Genomic DNA, 22,747 nt, shown 5'->3' with positions numbered 1-22,747 from the left:
AATAAGGATAATTGTCCTAAAATGGCGATGGCTTTGGCCCTGAATATCTGAGCCCCTGACGGAAGAAAGAAAAAGCCACTCCAGTCTGCTTGAGATTCTCCTCTCTCCCTCTTTCTGCCCTTCCCCCACTCTTTCTCTTTTCCTCTTTGTTTCTTCCTTTCTCCCTCTCTATCAAATAAATAAATAAATCTTTAAAAAATGTGGTGCCTTGGTGGCTCAGTCAGTTGAGCATCCAACTCTTGGTTTCAGCTTAGGTCATGATATTATGGTCATAAGATTGAGCCCCACATCAGGCTCTATGCTCAGCTGAGTCTGTTTGAGATTTTGTTTCTCTTCTTCTCCCTCTGCCCCTCCCCTGCCTGATTTCTCTCTCTCTGAAATAAATACATCTTAAAAAAAAAAAAAAAGAAAACCACTCTTCAGGGACATTTATATAAAAGCACATGAAACTCTCACAAAGGGAAAAATGTCTCTGCTAAAGGGAAACTCATAATTTAAAAATTCAAACATTTTGAGGAAGCAATTCACCATTAGAAAGATTCAGAAGGTACAGCAAATAGGTATGACAAAAAAAAAAAAAGAGCCAAAAGCAACTTTAAAAATAAGAATACTTAAAAGAACTAAGAATTAAAGCATAAATATACACCATAACAAAAGGCCATGATTCTTTTCCAAAATTAGCACATATAAAAAATAATCTAATAAAACATTTAGAAATTAAAATTATAGGGCAGCCTGGGTGGCTCAGCAGTTTAGTGCCACCTTCAGCCCAGGGTGTGATCCTGGAGACCCCGGATTGAGTCTGGCTCCCTGCATGGAGCCTGCTTTGCCCTCTGCCTGTGTTCTGCCTTTTTCTCTCTCTGTGTATCTCATGAATGAATAGGTAAATAAAATCTTTTTAAAAAAAAATAAAAATTACAGTCAGTGAGATTAAAACTCAGAGAATAAGCTAGATAACAGAATAGATACGACTGAAGAAAGAGTTGGTGACTGAATAAAATGAAGAAATTATTGAGAATAAAACACAGAGTAATAAGGAAATGTAAACTATCAGGAAGACTTTATGAGACTTGTAGACTAGAAAAAAATGCAATGTAACTCTAATAGAATCTTCAAAAAAAGAAATAAAGAAAATGAGGAAAAGATAATATTTAAAGAAAAAAATGGATGAAGTTTTCCAGTATTGAAGAAAGATACTAGTTTAAGACTGGAGAAGTCCTCTGTTCTTCAAAACAGCATGAGTATAAAATACATTTAGTCTTGGACAATACTTTGAAATGCTACTGTAGAAAGAAAACATTTTTAAAAGAAACAACAGGACTTCTGCTTCCACCCGTGATGGAGTAAGCTTTTTATCACCTTTGTTTACTGTCTAGTAGCACTTTTTGGACTATGGTGCAAGCTGGAGAAGCTCAAGCAGAGAACTGAAGTCTCCTTAGCTAAGCCATTGAAGATTAGAATAAAGGCTACTGAGGCAACTAGAATATGCAGAGAAAAGTACCAGAAAAGAATAATTACAAAGAGAAATGACTCTAGGACTTAGATAGAAGTTCCTTTGAACCTTTGGTCAAACATTAAGTTTCTCATGTGCAAAATGAAACTCCAAAAGACTGGGCAAAGAACTATTTAGAAAAAATTAATAATCTAGAAGATTCTGGAGACTGCACAGGGCTTGGAAATGCTTTGGTTCCAACCAGTAAGGGTGAAGATACTGAAATGAACATCCTACAAACTCATAAAGACCACACCTTGGGAATAGAGTGAACTTAACCCTGGAGGACAGTCTACTCTAAACCCTCAGAACAAACTTTAAATAGATCAAGATGAACTGTGCGTAAATTAACTACTTCCCAGAAAGAAAAAAAATCACAATATTCTTCAAAGAAAATGACAAAATCTAAACATTCAAATGTTGAATTGACAATGTACAGCATGCCATCAAAAATCACAAGCCATTTGAAATTAAACAAAACAACACTTGACTCATAATTGGAAGAAATTTTGGTCATATACAGACTCAAGTGAAAGGAATGATGGAATTTCAAATAGCTAGTAAAAACTTTCAAATAGCTAGCATAAATATATTCAGGAATTTAAAGGAAAATATAAAAGAGTGAGGAAACAAGTGGAAAATTTCAACAGAAAATTTTAAACTATGAAAACAACTAGCTGAAATGACTATTGCTTTAATAAAGTGATCACATATTGCCTGTCCACAATAATACAGATTAAAAGATAATAAAATAATAATTCCAAATAATAATTCCAAAGTGCTGAGGAAAAACAACTAACAACTTAGAATTCTATTTCCAAATAAAGTATTGTTAAAGCTTGAGAGCAAACTGAATATATTTGCAGAAAATAAAAGACAAGAAAGTTTATATTGTAAAAATACATATTAAAGACTTCAGATCCTCAGTATAAGCACTACTGAAGGATCTGCCTCAGCAAGAAAATAAATTAAACTCAGAAGAAACAGTGGAACACAGGACGTAGTGGAAAACAAATAAATAATTACATGTGGGTAAGTATAAGTAAGCATTGGCTGTAAGAAGAGCAACAATAAAATGAAAAATATTTGTAGCAATAGCAATAATAGTTTAAGTGTACAACTAAAATATTAGAAGACAGACAATATTTTGGAAGGTGAGAATATGACTTTAAAAATTTTAAGGGTTTAAAAAATAAATAAAAATAAAAATTTAAAGGATTTTAAAATTCTTGTAAGTTCATTGTTTAGGAAAAGGACAGAGATATTAACTTCAGACTTTAACAATAAATTATCATTGAAGTATAAATTTCAACCTTTTTAAAGTCAATTTTTCATTTAAAAACATAAAGATAGATTCTAAAAAATAAAATGTTAGTGAAATGACAGGACACCTGCACCCCAATGTTCATAGCAGCAATGTCCACAATAGTCAAACTGTAGAAGAAGCTGAGATGTCCTTCCACAGGTGAATGGATACAGAAGATGTGAGACACATCTTCACACACACACACATACACACACACACACAAAATGGAATATTACTTAGCTATCAGAAAGGATGAATATATACCATTTACATTGGCATGGATGGAACTGGAGGGTATTACACTGAGTGAAATAAGTCAATCAGAGAAAGACAATTACATGGTTTCATTCATATGTGGAATATAAGAAATAGTGAAAGAGACCGTAAGAGAAGGGGGATGGAAACTGAATGAAGAAAAATTAGAGGGGAAGACAAACTATGAGAGATTCTTAATTCTGGGAAACAAACTGAGGGTTGCTGACGGAGAGGGTGTGGGGAGTGGGGTAATTGGGTGACAGGTACTAAGGAGGGCATGTGATGTGATATGCACTGGGTGTTATACTATATGTTGGAAAATTGAATTTAAATAAAAACACTTGGATATTATTTAAAAAATAAAACAAAATTTCAAACAGATAAGGAAAATTTTGACAATTAAGGTAGGAAAGATGATAAGGGTTGGGAGAGAAGTAGAAGTGATACAGGGTAACTTTAAAATGAAAAATAGAAGTAGAAATATGCCCAAGCATATAAGTAAACTTTAAGAAATGTAAATGAACAATAAAGAAAAAATATTCTCATATATTGTTTATGAGAGATATACATAAAATATAATAATACTGTAAAATTGTAAATATCAGAGAAGAAAAAGATATATCAGAAAAACATTGACCAAAATAAGCTACTACAACAATGAATATGAGACAAAATAGATTTCAAAACCTAGAGCATTATTGGATTTAAAGAGTAATTACTTAATATTAAAAAAAGTTCACCCAGAAAGATATGTTTATCCTGATTTTCAACATATGCAAGCAAAAATAGAATGAATTCTAAGAAATTCACAAATCTGTAAATATAGATAGAGATTTTTACACACCTCTTTCAGAAACTGATAGGTCAGCCAGAGAAGTTAAGAAAATTGCCAAGTCCAAAACCTGACTTCATTCCATTGATGTGCTTTGTCCCTCCCATCTCTGGATGTTCAAATCTCAAAAAGACTTTGAGTTCCAGTTTAATTATGTCTTTTGTACCCCTTTCCCTCTTGTCTTTCCCATAGACAGGAGGCATCCTGCTGGTACTCATATTAACTAGTGGTTAATAATGTTATAAATATTTTATATGTTAATCCTCATAACTCTATGAGGCAAGTACTATTACTACCTCCATTCTACAGATGAGTAAAGTCACATAACAAAAAAAGAAAAAAAGAAAAAAAGCTCTTTACTCCACTCATCCAAAGCTTTACCAATACCTTTCTAGTAGCATGTCCCTTTCTGTTTGACTCCACTGTTACCCATACTGCGTGTCTTATCTTTCTGATTGAGTTGAAGCTTTTTAACAGGGACATGCTTTAGGTATTTTTGTAATTCCCAACTCCCAGTCCCTGTACCCCATTGTCTCACAAGATTCTTTGCCCACAATAGGTGCCTAAAAATATTTTTTGAATGGATCGTTGCTTTGTGTTGTTAGGTTTAATTTGTCATGGTTTCTGAAGGAAAGGTAAATATAGTTATGAAGTTGGCACAAACCTATTCTGGCAGAGTAGATGTGGAAAGTAAACAATCTTTACTCATGTTTAGCCACCATAAAATGTATTAGGCCACTTACCAGATATGATGACTTACTAAAAAATTCACACAGCAGGTAAAGCAGGCATGGTTCCTGCTTTCCAGAAGTCTGTAGTTCAGAAACAATGTAGTGAATAAAAGATGGGAGACTTGAATGGCCACACTCTACTCTGACTGTGGACGATTTCATTTCTTGAGTGAATACTTAGATGCCTTAACTCATTTAAACCTTACAACAACCTTATGAGTTAGGTATTCTTGCTTCCCACATTTACACATGAGGAAAACCAAGAACAGACAATTAAGTAACTTGCTAAAATCACGAAGACAGTAATTGTGGGAGGTAGGATTTGAACCCTAGCAATCTAGCACCAGAAACTGCACTCTTACACTCTACCATCTCTAACAGGACAATATGGTTATGTTGATGTCAAATTATTAATTTAGAAAGCAAAGTCACAGCCATGCAAGATTCCTGCTCCCTCACCACCACAAACAGCTGCAATGTTTGTCACCAAAAGCTTTCCTCCAAGGAGAGTTATAAGCATTTGCCAGAGAGGAAATATATTATGGGCCATGTGGTAGATTCTAGTACTGATGCAATCTTTCCCATCAGAGGCAGAATATATTTCCCTTACCCCCATCATTTATGTCAGTTTTGGCCAAGTGATTTGCTTTGGCTAATGGAATGCAAGTAGACATAACAATATGCCAATTCCAAGTTTACCCCTTTGGATGTTTCATGTGTTTCCACTAATCTTTCTTGCATATGAAACATCGCCATGAGAAGACATGCCTTGGGTAGCCAGTGATCCAAGGAACATTATAGACTCTTGGAACAGAAATGGGTCCAATCTACAACATGGAGCCAAGCATAAATGAGCCAAGCCCCAACTGGCCAAATGCTCACTGACCCACAGACACTAGAATAAATGATTTTAAGCAACTGAGCTAAAGTGATTTGTTACACAGCATTATTGTAACAATAGCTAACTGATACAGGCTGACACCAGGGGTTATAGAACTTACTTTAGCTCAATGACTATTGCCTTACTCCTTTTCTAACAATAGAAATGGCTGGGACAAGTGGGTGTGGGGTCCAATTAGAAGAATAAATGTCAAAATTAAAAAAGATACATTTGGGAGTTTTTCATTTTCTGCCATGTTGGCATTTTACTCACATATAAAAGTCCCTGAAATATCGCTTGTTGGCTGTGCTGTCATGATCCGTTCTATAGACATTTTGATGCACTTTATTACAAACTTTAAAATCATATTAGCAGCTGTTATTTTATATCACAATGGATTAATAAGATGCATTTTCACAAATAAGACACATTTTAGATAGTTTTGAAAAAATTTCAGTGTGAAAATCTTGTGCCAGGATTCCACATTTTAAATGACACATTTCCAAATAGCCTAAAGTGAAAACGCTCAAGTAATATGCCTATTTGTACTGTGCTTGAAACTATCAGCTCCCCCAACAACCCAGGAAACAAGTAACCTTCCTACATATTGTGTTGTTTTCTATTGTAGCATATGAAATTCAGGGAAAATATATTTCTTGGTTCTTGTTTCAGGGGAGTGCAGTGAGTAGCACTGAAAAAAATATAAGCAAAATAAATATTTTTTTCAGGTTTCCATTGCAATACTTGAATAATGTATATGAGAATTATCAGAAAAGCATTGATTCCCCTTCATATATTAGAATAATGGAATGTTCTATTGCCTTTTCATGTGGAATAATTAGGAAAGATAAGGATTTTTTTTTTTCTTGGAGGCAATCCTGCTTCCTATGGTGTTGCTAAGGAATAAGGAGTTTTCCTTCCAACTGATCTTAAAAGAGATATCTAAGATCTATATCGCCTGTTTATGGATTACAGCTAACTTTACAGTCGTGCGTAAACTGTACATTTGAGTGCAGTAAGACACGTCCCCTGTCTCACAATAAAAATATTATGGAACATTATATTTCCATACAGTAATGGTACTCTTATTTTACTAGGAGAAAGGTACAGTACTAATTTAATTGACTAACATAAAAGTCTCTCAAGTAAGATCAATACTTTATTTTCTCAACAGTTTTCATAAACGAGGATTTAATTCATCCTGTATTCCTTAGCCTTTGAGACAGAGATAAGGGGCAGGTCTGCTGACCATCCTGCTCTCTGTGGCACACACAAAACCTTTGGAGCAGCTTCATACTGTAAGCAACAGATCTCAACCTGGCTGCACATTAGAATCACCAGGGAAGCTTTGAAAAGACACCGATGCCCAAGCTCCTCCTCAGATCAATTAAATCAGAATCTCTGGGGTGGGTTTGGGATATTATTATGTTTTTAAAACTCCCAAAGTGATTCAAATGTGCCATCAGATTTTCCATCCATTGACTCAGACTCTAAATTTTAGGGGGCAGGACACAAGCTAAGATCTCGGATAGATGGTCTTACTTGGTGCCTACCCTGCATACCTGTTCTGGTTGTTAAGGGCAGAAATTCCCCACTCGGTGCCCACATTAAGCAGGGTTTTGTTTTTCTTTTTTGTTGTTGTTGCTGTTTGTTTGTTTGTTTGTTTGTTTGTTTGTTTTTTGGTGGTGGTATCTTTTTCCCCTCTGTACACTGTGGATCTTTATTGCCGTTGCTTCAATGCTTTTGAGTGCAGATCTCCCATTGACATCAGTGGGGGTGCTGCTCCTGGAATGAGTTTGGAATGCACAATTGAGAGCTCTTTGGTGCCATCAGAGAGAAAATTTTGCCCTGAGCTTTTTATACATGCCAGGATTTAGGTTTCTTTCTTCCTTTACTTTATTTTAATCTTGCATTCTCACATCTGTGCCTTGTGATTGTGAATTTTGACTTTGGAGTTGCTCCTTTACTTTCTCTAAACTTTGCACATGTTGTTCTTGTCTCTCTAGTTCTCGGAGAGGTCCTCTCAGGAGTGGTTTTTCCTCTGAGTCAGTAGATAGGAAGAAAGAAGTTGGTCCAGTTTCACTCCTGACCAGAGTCAGATCTTGGGCCAATGAGTCTCATGTTCCTGCTCAGTGTAATGAGCATACTGAATGAGAGAAATTTTTCAGTTCCTTTTGATAAAGAGACTAAATCTGGGCAGAGCCCTTTGAGTCTAATGACATTGGGTATATGATGTGTCATTGTCTATGGGGAAAACATTGTTTCATGAACTTTTTAGTAGAGGAGGGGGAAGCAGGGCACAGTTTTCTCGAAATTTCTCTAGATTTCTATGCAGAAACATCCATGGAAGTCCACTCCACAAGAGTCATAGTTCTGCATTCTTCCAACCTAACAACAGTGACACTACCCTATATTAACCAAGGTGGCAAAATGGATAATGGTGCTCTTTCTCCAGGGGCAACACCAGAATTCTATCATGTTACACTACACGATATGAAAACATATGGCTGAAATGATGGATCCACTCTTACAATATAAGGTCCAAATCTGGCAATCCAGGAGGGGACGGGCACCAATCCAGCTGCACAAATGGCTTTGAGTGTATGAGATCATGCAGTCTCTCAACTGGTCTGTAAAGTACTTATGATGGCATTAGGTTATATAGCATGGCACCAGTCCAGCCACTTTCTCAGGAAAAAGTAAAAGACAATTTTTGATGGCGAATATTTGGTTTTCATCACCCCCACTTTCCTTGGATAACTATTTTTTTGAATCCTTTAACCCAGAAAAATCCAGAAATTCATGATAGTTTTCATTATCATAAATCCAAATTGCTGATTTTTTTCTTTCTTAGAGGAAAATGGATGTTTTCATTTCGAATCACATTGCCCAGTTGATACTTTGCTCCAAACTCTTGTCATCAGAACTGATGGCAGATCAAGATGGGATCAAGCCCAGTGATGGGATCCCATAACACCTGCCAGAAGACTTTACTATGTGCAATGATTTTTTCCCCTCTCTTGGTGTAGTCATCTGGGGGGCTTGTGGTAAGACACTTGAAGAGATGGGAAAGCAGAACTCAGAACTTAGTTGAATACCTGTGTCTATTATCTTCAGGTGGGAATCATACATTAATAACGTTTGGTGTATTTCCTCCAAAAGAAATCTTGGAAAATGATTAGCATTAAAAGATTAATACAAGGCCTCCCTATTTTATTTATTATTTTTTACCTGCAACTAAAGGGGAAGAGGCTGTGTGACCAATTTCTTTGGGTTAGTAAATGCTGGACTTAGGCAGAAAATTGGTGAAGAATATTTCTGATAATAAAAGAAAAGGGAGCCAAATTGCTGGTGGTTTCTTATCTTCCATTCTGTAGTTCAGTGTTATTTGAAATAGAGAAAGATCTTTGAAAATTTGTGGATTTTTGCTATGAATTATTTAGCAAAACAAAGCAAAAAGACAGGTCCATTTCCTTTCATAAATTTGACGTATCCCTGCTCCCACGGCAAAAATGATCAAGCATTGTTAGAAATCCCGAAATGGGAAAATTTTAAATTCACATTTACATTTGGCCATAAAATTTTCTCATTGTCTCATTGGTTTTTGAAAATGGAAAGACAATAATAAAAGGTATGGAGAAAGAACCAACTTAAAAGAAATATATGGGGAATTTACCTCCAGGGTTACATTTTTTAAAAGGGCTTCAAAACAGGTATATGGCTTGTGAGTGAATATGCTACTGCACATTTTGGTGTGAGGAAAAGAGCAAGGCATGTACCTCAGAGGCAGCTCCTCCACTCAGTACACAGAACTATGCATAAACAGGGTATAAGAGGTTGTGAATGGTGAGAACCTGGACAAAGAGTTCACAGGGAGGTATCTAAGCCTACAGCAAATTCCCACAATATGCGGTGCTTGGCAGAGGCTGAACAGAGACATTTAAGTGGAGAGTGAGGGGTAAAAGTACAGCTACTTTTATACTGAAATAAATCAGATCCATTATGTAGGTGATCTGAACACTAATGCAAAAATGAGTCTGTGAGGGGCCCCTGAAACATTTACCCAAATGTTGCCTTCATCAGTGGCTTTCGTATCAACATGCTCAATGGGTTTAGAAGTCACATGATAAAAGAGAGGGAAAGAAGGAGGGGGAAATGAACATGAAGGAAGACACAAGCTCAAGTATAGATAGTACATAATTAAGAATAATAAATAATAAATACCCAAGAATGATAAGGTGAATATCTGAATAATGGGACAAAGAGACAAACTAAAGTAGTCCCTAACTTACAAATTGGTTAAGTGCCCAAATGGTCCCCAAGTCATATTCTGCTCTCTCTTCAGGTTACTTACATCAGGACTCCTCAAACTTTCCTACTGGCAAAGGAGAATGGATACTCTCCCTGGAGGCTCTGGTGGCATAGCCTGGAGCAATTCTATAAATCTGTTGTTTTATCTTCAAAAAGATTGAGAATTTTGTATTCTAATCCCCATTTTACCCATACTTATGAGTACATGTTTCCTTCAAGTCTAGATAGGTCAATATTTCCCATTAAGGATGCAGTTTGGCACATCCCTTAGTACACACTATTCCAGAGCACACATAGTCCAATTTGGAGAGGCAGTGATAAGAAAAGAAGAAATGAATTCTACTAGCAATGTTCATTGACCTACCCAGAGGACTGAATAAAAGAGACACCAACATCTTTGAGGAGCAAAGAACCCTGGGCTTCTATGAACATTTCATCACAGCTTCTGGGCCACCATAAGTATGACCCTGATGTGTTAAAGCAAACTGGTACAGGGAAAGGAAGACCATGAGAGTAGATCTAAGCACAGCAATGATGGGGTGAAATAGGGACAGATTACATTAACAGTCTGTATTTTAGATGGAATGCTTTCTCCCAATCTCCATTCTCAATACCACTCATTCTCACCCAAGACTTAGAAAACTCTAGTCTGCATCAGAATCACTTGAAGATCTTGTCAAATACAGATTCATAGGCCCCATTCCCAGGGTTTCTGGTACAGCAGGCATGGAATAAGACCAGAGACTCTGCATTGGACAGCATGTTCCCAGTGATGCTGATGCCACTGTCCTGTGGTCTACACTTGAAGAAGTGCTGATTTAAGCCATTCTTTGTTAACTGCCTCGGGAAAGGAATACACAAGGGAAATTTGAGAAGTAACTCTAAGAGCTGAATTTGAAACCTTAGGGTTTGGAGGAAATAAAGGGGCCACTTAACATAGACAAAGATTTGGAAAAATACTTGAAGGGACTCGAAGCAAGTCTTCCTTCTCTGGGGGGAATTGATTAGAGCTTAAAAGTTGATGAGGCCCCTGGGAAAAATGAGCCTGGATTCTAACACCCCTACCATGGAGTCTGGGTGTGGATATGGGGGGAAAACAGTTGATGGGATGTGACAGCATAGGGAACCGATGCCTCAGCCCCAAATAAAGACCTGAGAAGGTAGGAAGACCTGAGAAGATAGGGGTACATGGTGTTCCTGAGCCAGGAGTTGGCAAACTCTTTTTTAAAGGTTCAAATAGTAAATATTTTAGCCTTTGCATGCCATATGGACTCCACCACGACTACTCAGCTCTGCCATCAGCACAAAAGTAGCCACAGACAATGCATAAAAATGAATGTGGCTATGTTCCAATAAAACTTTATTTACACAAATAGGCAACAATACAGATTTGGCCTATGGGCTGAAATTTGGCACCTCTGGTCTAAGATGACAGAGCTTCAGATAGCCCGCAAGGGCTTCCTACATCCTAGCCTGTTCCAGGAGACCCAGAATCACACATGTGCTGGAGAGCAGCATGGCAGTTGGAGAGGATCTTGAGCAGCTTCTCTGAGATTCCAGAATCCAGCATGGGGAGAAGAGTGACTGAGGTAACCCCTGGCCACAAAGGAGCCTTGCCAAGGTGGAAAGATGCTAGTTCTTTATTTCCCACAGTGTTGCAGGACCAGGTAAGCTCCCAGGACAGTTACAACCCTCAGCAAAGGAGAGAAGGGGAAAGTGACTTCAAATTTATTATGTTTTCTTACCCTGCCAGAATGGAGACTCAAAATAGAAATCGATTTACTTTTAAAAGCCAGATTTATGTCCTATTCTTATGTTTGCAGGAATGAGCTATTTTACTTTTTTGTTAATTGGAAATGTTTTCTTTGAAATCTGCTGCACATTTTACACTTAGAGTACGTCACTAGCCACATTTCAAGTGCTCAATAACCACATGTGGCTAGAAGATACTATATTGGACCGTGCAGCTTTAGACACCAAGATCTTCCCTCCTTCCCCTCCTCAGAGCCATCAGACAAGCCCACCAGGCCTGCCTTGACTGGCCTTCAAATGAGTTAGAAAGATGGTTGTTATACAGAGAGCATACAGACTCCCAGCTGCTAGAGGTCTGAGAGGAGGATGAAGAAAAGAATTTTAAAAACCCCTCTTTCCAGGAGGTTTACAAGGAGGACAAAAGACCCTGTGGACAATCATTTGCATGGGAATTTGAATAATTAAAGTTAATATCTAGGTCTGTGTATATGGCCATTCTAGAAATACCTGCACCAGGGTTAATTTAAAAATCTAAAAGTAGCAACATTTCCCAACCATTACTCACTTCTAATAATTTTCAAGTAAAAGATGAATAGAGTAGTAAATCAATGTTATTAAAATAATTTACAATTCATCAAGATTAATAAGCAAATAGAATAATTTGATATTCACACATTTCTAAGAGAAATACCCATAATTTATATCTACATCACAGTGCATAGTTTATAATTCAATTACTGTCTATGGAGAAAACTTGGAGGTTGGATGGTTCACCCAGACATTAGTGTATTAGGTTAAATAATGGGATAGCTCGTAATGTAGAATGCATTGAGAGTTCTGCCGTATTTTGAATGATTTCACAAAGTCTTTGTGCTTCATCTCTAGCCCAGTGGGGTGGAAAGTTTAAGTAACATTCAGATATTAGATCCCTAGAATCTTACAAAACAAGCTAAATCTGGAAATATATAATCTAAGGTGCACTAAAGAGCCCCATTGTGTAGTTCTCCAGAACTGGGGGGACACTGCTGGTAACACTGCACCCTGAAGATAGCAGAACATTGCAGTTAGTACAGATAGTTACAGTTAGTACAGATTACTGCCTTTTAACTCATACCAAAAGAGGGAACGTATTGTTCATTGATTTTTGGGGAGATATGAAAATGATATTTTTAAAATCAGGTGAAAATATGCTGCTTAACATTTTAAGAAATTAAGTTCACAAGGTGACAATACTTTATCATGGGTTTCTGTTTGGGCAACATCTTGCCCGTCTCTCTTTATCAGTCTGGTCCTATAGAATACTGTGTGTGGCATTCATCACTTAACATTCTTTAGGAGCTACATTTGTAACATAAAAACAAACAGGTGAAAGTAACTTAAATAACACTTTATTTTCCTCAGTGTACAAAAAAAAGTCATTATTTCAACATATAAAATATTATTAATGAGATATTTTACATTCACATTTTCTATAGTAAGTCTTTGAAACCTAGAACATATCTCACTTACATTTGGAACATTTCAAGTGCCCCATAGCTACAGGTGGCTAGTGACTGCCATACTGGACAGCACTGCCTCTGACACCCTGTGATCACCAGAGAGTAATGAGAACAAGACCTGCTTTCTGCCAGACATGGCCAGAGCTCTCTTCCCCTTCAACCAGCACAAAGCTGCTTCACAAACTGATTTCAGTGCAGTCAGCAAATTTCACTGAATGGAGACTCTTACTATCACTGAATTAGACATGTGACATATGTGAAGACCCTGATTATTTCTACCCACAAAATAGGAATAATGCCTTGCTGTTAATGACAGCTAAGTGTCAAACAGCAAACCTTCAGCATGACACCTCCAGCTGATCACATGTTCTTTATCTCTTTTTTTTTAAAGGAAATTGAAATCTTTAAAAGCTTTCTTGAAATCACATTCTTTTGATTCTTAGATTTGATAAATAGCATATGTGTTGGGAGGTGGGAAGCAGAGGAGGAGAGATTCATGTTTTTACAGCTGATGTGTTGCCGAGGAAAAACTCCTAGAGAAAAATAGTGGGACGGTGGAGAAAGAGGAGTATCTTCCTGCAGTCCTATCTTGCCTAACTTGCTGGAGCCTTCCCCCTGTGTAAATATTCTGGCTAAAGTGATAGATATCCCCTCAGGTCACAAACTGCCAAATAGGATGATGACACTGACAGATGTGATTGAAATCTACTTTGAAAAATGTAAAATAAAAATATGGATTAGCCAGCATGTTAAGGGCTGTTTTCTTGTCCTTTCCCTTGGGGGAGGGGAGGTTACTCTCCCAAGGCAGCAGGCAGCTGGGCTTTGAAATGCTCACAATTCACAAGGTATGATTCTTAAAATGACTCCCATCAATGTATTCACAGCAAAAACAGTGACTTGCCAGGTTTTCTGAGAATTTCAAGGGAGTCAGTGTGTCTTTCTCTTCCTTCACAAAGAGAACAAAAGGTGCAAGCCATTTGGGCTAGCCTGTCTGGTTTTGAACCATACTGATTGATAATCTCACAAAACATCCCCAGAGGAAGTCAAGCGCATGGGTGTGTCTATACAACCTGAGCCAAAATGGACCAGACCGAAAATGTTTTGCCACCTGAACGAGCTGCTGGGCTGCCAAATTGGCTAGAGAAGGCACAGCCAGGACCAGTGGGAAGAGGCTGCTGGAAGTAATTTCCAGTTCATTATTTGGAAAGGGCTTCTAAAAACCAAGAGTCTCACCATGTATGGATTCTGGGAGAAGAGAGTTTTAAATCAACGGGTCCATCCAAGCAGAGATCAGTGGTCACTTCTCAGGCAAGCAACATTTGGGAAACTCCATATTCTGCAGTTCATTCCATCAATATTCATAGATATTCATTGAAAACTTCTATGTGCCCAGCACCGGGGTCACAGAAATAAAAAAGGTATGGTCTTCCTCCTCAAATAACTCTGAAGTTCATGATTCTATCCATGATTGGTGTCTAAAATCACAAGGTTAAATCTCAAATTGGGTGGATATGAAAGACTTTGGCCCCTTCTGGGCCCAGCACTCATCATAAGGCAACATACCCCAAACAGGCAAGGTAATGGATCAAAGCACAAGCAATAATACATGCCTTGGGATATGCCAGCCTGCCTAGGATCTTTCCCTTGCCTCAGTTTATCTTTCAAGTGCCAGGTAGGGCCCGACCTCCCTCAGAGTTCCTTCTTTGACAACCCAGTGAGCTCTCTCTTCTTGGCAATCCTCTCTCACATACAATCAACATCATTACATTCTAGTAATTTCATGCATGTTTGTCCTCTTAATAAGATTATAAAGTTCTTAGAATTCAGGAGCAAGCATAGTCTGTAGTTTCTGTATCTTTAAGTATGGCAGCTTGAGGTTTTTTGTATGAATGGTGAAAAAATATTTACTGAATGAGTTGAAAATTTAAGAGCATTAAGAATATTGACAAATCAAGTGTATTAAATAAATGACATCAAACAAGAAAATTACTTCCTGGTGTTTAGAAAACTAGAGTATATATGGGCAGACATGGGGGAGGACACAGAAATGCAGGGATCCATGCTATAGGAATTCAAATACTTGTTGAATTACTAAACCAGTTAATATTTGAAATTCAATATATACATAAGTTAATTGCCATTAGGAATTTTGGGTTTTGGTTGCATATGCTTAATATATAGGGTTAATATATAGGGTTTTACTGGATAATTTGATTTAGAAAACCTTGTCCCAATTATGTTCTCTTTCCTAACAGAGTTGTTCCCATTGTTTTTTATTGATTTAGATATAAAATTAACTCAAAACTCTCTTCACAGTGTCTAAGTGTTTCTTTCAGGTAACGTTTTTCAAAAACATGGGCCAATCCAACCCCAATGCAAAGACCACCCAAAGCTTTCTCTTTGAAAAAGGCTTAGCCCCTCGCAGTCCCAACTGAGAGTTACCTTCAACTGATATATTTCAATCTGCCCTGACTTTCTACAAATTCAATGCATGGTATAATTTCCATTAAAAAAAAAAAAAAAGAAACCTCATGAAAAATGTTATGTTTCATTTTATATGTGTAGGAAAGACACTAAAGGTTGATTACTATTGCATTTTAGCTCCTAGAGAAGCACAGTATGATTTGTCTAGAAATGTTTTAAAGAACTAAGGATTTTTAAAACATTCTTCTCATTTAAAAATATAATGATTGGGGTCAAGTTATTTGTTTGTGCTATAGAAGATGGAGATGAAGAAATGTAGTCAACTAAAACTCCCAAATCTGAGTGTAGTAATTTTCTCTGTCTGATGAAGACCAGTTCAGAGCAAATTTCAAGTAACATAGTGAACAGAAATAACATCTACTTCCTTTTATTTATCTTCTTTCCTTATGGAGGTATTCATGTCAATTATGTAAAAGAAACTTGGGAAAAGGAAACAGATGAGTAGATCATGAGTAGCCAAGTATCAAGTTACCGGTTAGGCATCTATAAGAACCTTCCTAAAATGGCTGAGAGGAAGGTAAGGAAATGACCACATCCATGGCCAGTCTCACCTCTCAAAATGTAAGCCTCAGGAGGAAAAAATGTAGACAATAGATCCAGCTTTGCAAGCTTGGGGTACTGAGGTTAGGCTTATTTAATATTCATATTACAAGGCTTTTGGGTCTCAGTGTGCCTATCAGGAGAATATTTCTTCCATATTCAGGCTATACCACCTTGGAACTCTCTGAGACCTCCAGGAATATTTACACAGCCCAGTGGTCCATGTCCTGATTATTATCTTCATCTGAGAAGAAAAGCTAAAATCTTGCTCAGTCACCCCCAAAGAGCCCAGTCCCCTTTAGCTCTTGTTCTTCACACTCAGTGTTTACCTTACCTCCAGCTAGACAATCTGCAGTGATCTCAACAGACATTGCCTCTGACACCTGGAGATCAGCAGCCCCTGAATAAAGGAGCCTTAGTGACCTGGGAGCTTTGTGACCATCACTGGCCTAGCAGCTCTTTCTCAAGGTTCAAGGGATGTGAGGTTGAAAATCTCTATCCTGTGAGATCAGTCATGCCATCTTATGCCTAGGCTCCTTTGTTAAAGCCCTTTAGTCATACACCTCTTTCTGTTTACACACACACAAATACACACACACACACACACACACACACACAAAGCATGGCCCCTTTTGTTGAGGCATTATCATCATCATCATATTTATTGAATAATTACTTTACTATGTTAAAGGTTTCACTGTTAATAAGTCATATAATTTTCAAACAATGCTTTGTAGTGAATTCTACTATCCACTCCATTTTATAGATGACAAAACCAAGGTACACAAAGGGTAAACAATTTTCCCAGTGTCACACATCTGGGAAGTATACAGCTAGGGCCTGAACCAAATGGTCTGACTCTAGAATCCATGCTTTGGATGGATTCTGTGCCCGATACTACCTAACAATACTGACTTCGACACCCCAACCAGAGAGAGGAAGAAGCTACAAAACCCACAAAACCCATGGTGACCTAGTGACACACTCTAGGTAATGGAGAGATGGTGAGAAATCAGTTCCTGCAGCATTCATGTGAATTACCTCTGTAATAGGCAACATTTAGTGACTTGGTCTGTGTTTGGGGCAAAGGTCTGGCAAAGAATATTCAGAGGACTCTGCTTCTCTAGAATCTCTCTGGATGAGCTCCAGTGAGCTTGGTGTCCCAAGCCACAGAAATGTTTCTCATCCATTCTCCACACTAGCAGTCAGCGCTGCCTCCTTTCTGAGTCTTCTCTTGCCTTTGCAAAGGAGCCGGCTCTGGCTTTACATTTCCAGCTAAGAGCCTGCTCTCATTTTAGCCTGATGCTAAACATCTTCTATATCTAGTATTTATTCATCAGATGTAAGACCGCTTGAAACCATTCTGGGCAAACTGTGGGAGTCCGGAGCATGGTTGAAGACCGTATTGAATATAACAATGAATCATTTCTACAATACCTACTGGTTACAGAGAGTGTATTTTTGGGTTGAAGCTTGTGTGTTTTCTGTGCCATCTTGTAATTAAAGTGAAAAGTAAATATCCAGTTCCAAAGTGTGAATGGACTAAAAGTTATTGTAATGTTTCCCCAGAAGACAAAGGGAGTACTAGAACTACCCTGTTTCCATCCCCTCCTTCCCTCCAAAGAGAACAGGATATGCCATTTTGTAAGAAACCATCTGATTCATCTTGAACCTCAGTGAATCCAAAGTTTAATTCTTGGTGACATTTCTGATGGTGCATCATATTTTTGTAAAAATAAAATCCCTTTGATTAAAATTTCACACCTAGCTGAGGACCATGAAACACTGATTACCTGGTCCAGTCCTAGTCTGGCATTGCCAAAAGGTTTATAAACCTCAGCACAACTTGAGGGGAACTTGGCCTAGGCTTCAAGTTAATGGAATCAGTCAGAGCCCAAGGCATTTGCCAGGTGGCCTGTTCCCCGGCCTGTGTCAGCAGCTCTAAATTAGGCACATGCTCTTTAAACCCAGCCATGAAAATGATTGGCCAATAGAGCCAGAGCCCAAAGGAAATGCAAGCAGGCTGACCGTGACTGAGACCAAGGGCATGCAAGAAGTTCAGTGTTCCTCTCGTTTGTCATCCTCCATGGGTCTGAGGGCAGAAAGCAAAGCTTATTTTCTGAAAGCAGATGCTCAAGTTCCAGGGACATTGAAAGAAATAGAAAGGATTGCAAATGCCCAGATTTGCAAATGTTGGTGTTATGGTGTAGAGGCAAGGGCAATCTTCAGTCTAATGATATTACAAAAGTGTTCGTAAAGCCTCAGGCTTAAACATCTCTAGTGCCATAACTAGCTGCTGCTTTAAAAAGGACATTAGGTTTACATTTGCATCTCTGAGATAAAGATTTTATGTCAGCAGTTCAGCCCTCTGGACAGCATAAAATCATAAGAAATGACGTCTGGGTTATACCAGTTGTCCACAAGTCCAGGGTTTGGTCTTTGATGACAGTCTGCGATGTGGGCCCTGTGTGACCTCACCCACCAAGGTTAGGGGAGATGTGTTTAAAACATTGTCTGTTAAGTTTAAACCCTTCTTAAAGTCATTCATGTTCTCAACTTGTATAACCTTTGGTATGCTATCTACATGTTATATAAAATAGTATTTTCTCATGTGTATTCTTGAACACTTGCTGGTTTCAAGGAGGTTCATTAGTTCTCTAATTACTAAAGTTGGTGAACGAGTTCTATGATCACCTCTTTTGATTAGATAGATTTTAATCATAGCCAAGCTCAGACTCTGGTGGCAAGGTGGAAGATGAATTGATGCGTGTCAAGACTAAAAGCAGGAGACCAGGAAAGATAACCTAGAAACAGCTCAGGAAAAGAATGGAGACAAGCTGAACTGGAGGAGTAGCAAGAGGGTGGGAGAAGAGGGGGTGAGGCAAGTGATATTAGAGCCCCCAAATCATCACAATTCATCTTATAACCTCAGAGTTAGAGTCAAAATGTTCTGAGACCCTTTAGAACTATTTAGAGCTCCCTAGGAGAAATAATGAGTGTTGAGAAAGAAGTAATGAGAGGAAGCAATGGGTGGAATCTGGGGCAGAAGGCCTGTTAGGAAAAAATCTAGAATGTAGCAAAGTCATTTAAAAGAATGCAGTAGGAGAGCACACCAAATGGAAGGGGTTCATTTAAAAATATTTGGAAGATTTTGATCAGAACAAAAGATACAGCAAAAAGAGGGATAGAGGCAGTATAGACCAAAAGGCATGAAATGGTAGAGAGGACGGAGGGTCGAGGCTAGACCAATTTTGGAAAATAAGCACTAGATGCTATAGCAAGGCACTGACGGGGGCCCTGAGAATTAGGGACACATAAGACCACCTGACAGATGCATGGAGGTGTGACCCACACAAATCCCAGAAAGGAACAGAAGAAGCAAAAAAAAAAAAAAAAAAAAAAAAAAAAAGCAACTGATGACTTTAAAATTAGAAAAACTAAATTTGGGCTTATTATGCCCAAGAGGAATATAGCCTGATGCACAATTTATGCAAATTGATAAAGCTGATTACACAAATTAGCCAAGGCTTTGGCTTGTTTTTTCTCTGGTCAATAGATCCCCCCCCCCTTTTTTTTTTCAAATTCAGTCTATCACTATTGGCGTTTCCAACAAACCCTCTTGTTAGTTGTGATGGCCAATTACTTGAAAACACTAAGTGCAAATAATTTCTTATTTCAAGCTCTAGGCCTGAACTTGTAGGATGCTGACAGAGCAGAATAGATTAGAATGGTTGGTTTTCCTATGGTAGTGACATAGTTCATTTAACACATGCATGACCATCCCTAACGACATGTTCCATTGAGATAATCCTTACCCAAACCCCACTCAAATTTCACTGCACAGCATGAAGCACATTATTTGTGAAATATTATTAATATGCATCTCAGCCAATCCTCAGAGCCACCGTAGGAAGTGGAATCTATCATCATCATCCAGATGAGGGAAACTGAGTTACAGTGATAAATAAATAGTGACAAATAACCTTCCCGAGAGCACAGAATCAATAGGCAGTGGAAACAGGACTCAAATCCGAGTCAAATAAGGCTTACCACTTAAAGTAGTCCCCTCAGCTCAGGGAGTAGAGCCCACAAAGCTGAATTTTCTGGTTTAAGTGTTCATCCTTGTGTGGGAGGTTTTTGAGAGTAAAAGCACACTGCAGGGTGGAAAGGAGGGCTCCCTGCAAGGTTCCTGGCAGGGGTAGTGTGGGGTAGTAGTTAGGACCACAGGGTTAGAAGTTCTTCCACTTTGCAGCTATATCCATCTACACCTAGTAATGTGGAGTTACTGCCTGTAAACCTCGATATTCTCTTCCATACAATGAGGATACTATATTGCAGTCAGTAAACCATCACTGCTAGGACAGTCTTAGTGACAGACAGAGCAGTATGCTATTTAACAGAACACTCCTGTGGCACTGATGTAGCAGTCACCAGTCTGTGAGGTAAGTAGTATCACCAGCTCTGATGTACAGGGTGAGGGGAAGGGGAAGGGGAAGGGAGGCTACAGAGCCGGAGAAGGGGGAGCGGGACTCACCCTCCATCGGCAGGGACTATGCTCAGCGCTCCGCTCCCCCATCACAGCCTCCAACTACAGATCTCCGCTCTCTCTTCCCTGCTTTGTCTGGTTTCCACGTGAACTTAAGTGACTACTGGATGCCAATCTATTCTCCAGAAAAGCACAGCCAAATGCAAATAAAATAGAAGGCACATTGTCAATGATCACGATTCTAGCAACAAACAGAAACATGTGCTTGAAGAGACTTAAGGAGATAAACATCCCCAAATAGAGAGCCCTGATCTCCCGTGACTCATTTTATTCAACTTTCGTCTCTTACATTTAGCGTTCTCTTTGATGAGGCATACCATGTCTCATGAATGAAAAAGGATAAAGTAACAAGGAAAGGAAATCTTGTCTGAAAAAAGAGAGCTCTGTTTTGTTCAAGACCTGCCTGCATGCTAGCTGTGGGCTTTGATGGCTTAATAGGACCTCCCCACAGCCAAAGGACAGCCAAAGGACAAAGGAGCTGTCCGTCAATGTACCAGAACTAGTATTGCCACCAAGGTACAGATTTAATTTCTCCTGTTTGGTGACATGTGACTGATGATGAGGTCACCGGGGCAAGGCAGAAAAGTTCGGAGAAAAAACGAAAACCCCAGGTTTTAGCAAGAGATTTAAATAAGAATGAGCTTCCTTGTTAGTGGGTTTTTCTTCACTAAGCATTCTCAAGTCATTTATTAAAGCATTTTTAGAAATCCACCTAGTAAATAGAGATCACTTATTGCACCTCCCTGTCACTGTTCTTAGTAGTGGCAATTTGTCCAAGGAAACAATTGGCAACATTTGGGACATATTGTTAGATCAGAGAAAACATGAGAAAAATATAATACTGCCTATGTGAAATATAAAGAGGAATCATTGAAAATCACTGTAGTAAGAGAAGTAAAGAAAACTCTCAAGAGAAAAGCAAAAGCCTTGATAAGAATTTATGTCCATGCAATGAGAGAAGAGCTGAGATAAGTAGAAGTAGAAACAAAATTATAGCTTTGGCAAAAAAGTAAAGCCCAGGAACTGTATGTTAATATTATAAGGACAATGGCTTTACTTCCTCTTAACTATTGGGCGGGAACAATATAACACTTGGAGTAACTTTGAGATCTCAAAGAGTTCGTAAGAAAGGCAACTCAAACTATGAGGAGTTGTAAATCCTAAATTACTAAGGTGGAAAATTAGTTGAAAAATTGATCAGCAGTTCACTGGGATATTTGCTCACCCTTAGCAGTTCACTGGGTAAGTATAGAAAAGGACATAAATTCCAGGTATCACCAAGAGAACAGATCCACAAATGCAAGAATTGTCTCACTCACCTTCTTGCTAAGCATTTCCCGGCCTTCCCCCACCCCCACCCCCGCCCATACTATACTGCCAAATTTAAAATCCTATAAAAAGTTTGTCCCTCCAAGCTTTAGAGAAAGATGGTAGGCCAGGCAATCCTGGGAGATTATCTCAAGATTTCTCCTGAAATTTCAAAGGTGGATCCACTGAAACAAATCACCAGCGTGGCATTTGGAAGGCTCTTTCTGTTCATTTTCTTTCCCCATACTTTCCAGTTTTTAGTACCCACACCACTCTCAGTAAAGCGACAGGGACTTCCATATCACTGAATCCAGCGGGCTCTTTTCTTCAGTAATAATCAACAATGTGGACCCTTGGAAGCATCACTTCCCTTGAATTCCATGACAACATGCTCTCCTGATTTTCTTCCTAGCTATCTAGACACTTCTCAATGATATCTTCCAATCTTCTTTTGTCCAAATGTGTGTTTCAGAGGTTCTGAAGAGTTGTTTCTAGAGCTGTTTGCCATCTCACTCCCAGTTTTCTTCCTGGGGGAATCTACTGATATTCATGGTTTCAGTTATTCTCTACAGACCTGTGACTCTAACTTCTATCTCTAGCCCAGATGTCTTCCAGTCTCTGCTGTGACATCTCAAAGCACTCATTATAAGCATGTCTGAGGCAAAACTCATGGTCTGATCCCTCATCCTTAACCTTGTTCCCATATTTCTGATCTCAGGCAGTAACATCTCCATCTAGATAGCTGCACAGACTATAAACATGCCTCTTCCTTGTTATCCATCTACTTTTTCTAAATGTTACTGTGGTTTTT

The 22,747-nt window shown here is 38.4% G+C and overlaps 1 long non-coding RNA gene across 1 annotated transcript in view; it reads left to right on the top strand.

Moving 5' to 3' along the window:
• The window catches only part of LOC140614082 (uncharacterized), a 36,520-nt gene extending 24,616 nt beyond the window's left edge, over positions 1–11,904 (top strand). The window contains exon 4 of the long non-coding RNA XR_012014974.1: positions 9,842–11,904. This is a non-coding gene — a long non-coding RNA (uncharacterized lncRNA). The remainder of the gene's footprint in view (positions 1–9,841) is intronic.
• Positions 11,905–22,747: the final 10,843 nt, after the last annotated feature.

The sequence above is a fragment of the Canis lupus genome, chromosome 22 (assembly GCF_048164855.1).
Source record: "Canis lupus baileyi chromosome 22, mCanLup2.hap1, whole genome shotgun sequence".
In the NCBI taxonomy this organism is placed as follows: domain Eukaryota; kingdom Metazoa; phylum Chordata; class Mammalia; order Carnivora; family Canidae; genus Canis; species Canis lupus.
Note: the sequence above shows the minus strand (reverse complement) of the source record. Positions and strands in the feature narration are given on the sequence as shown.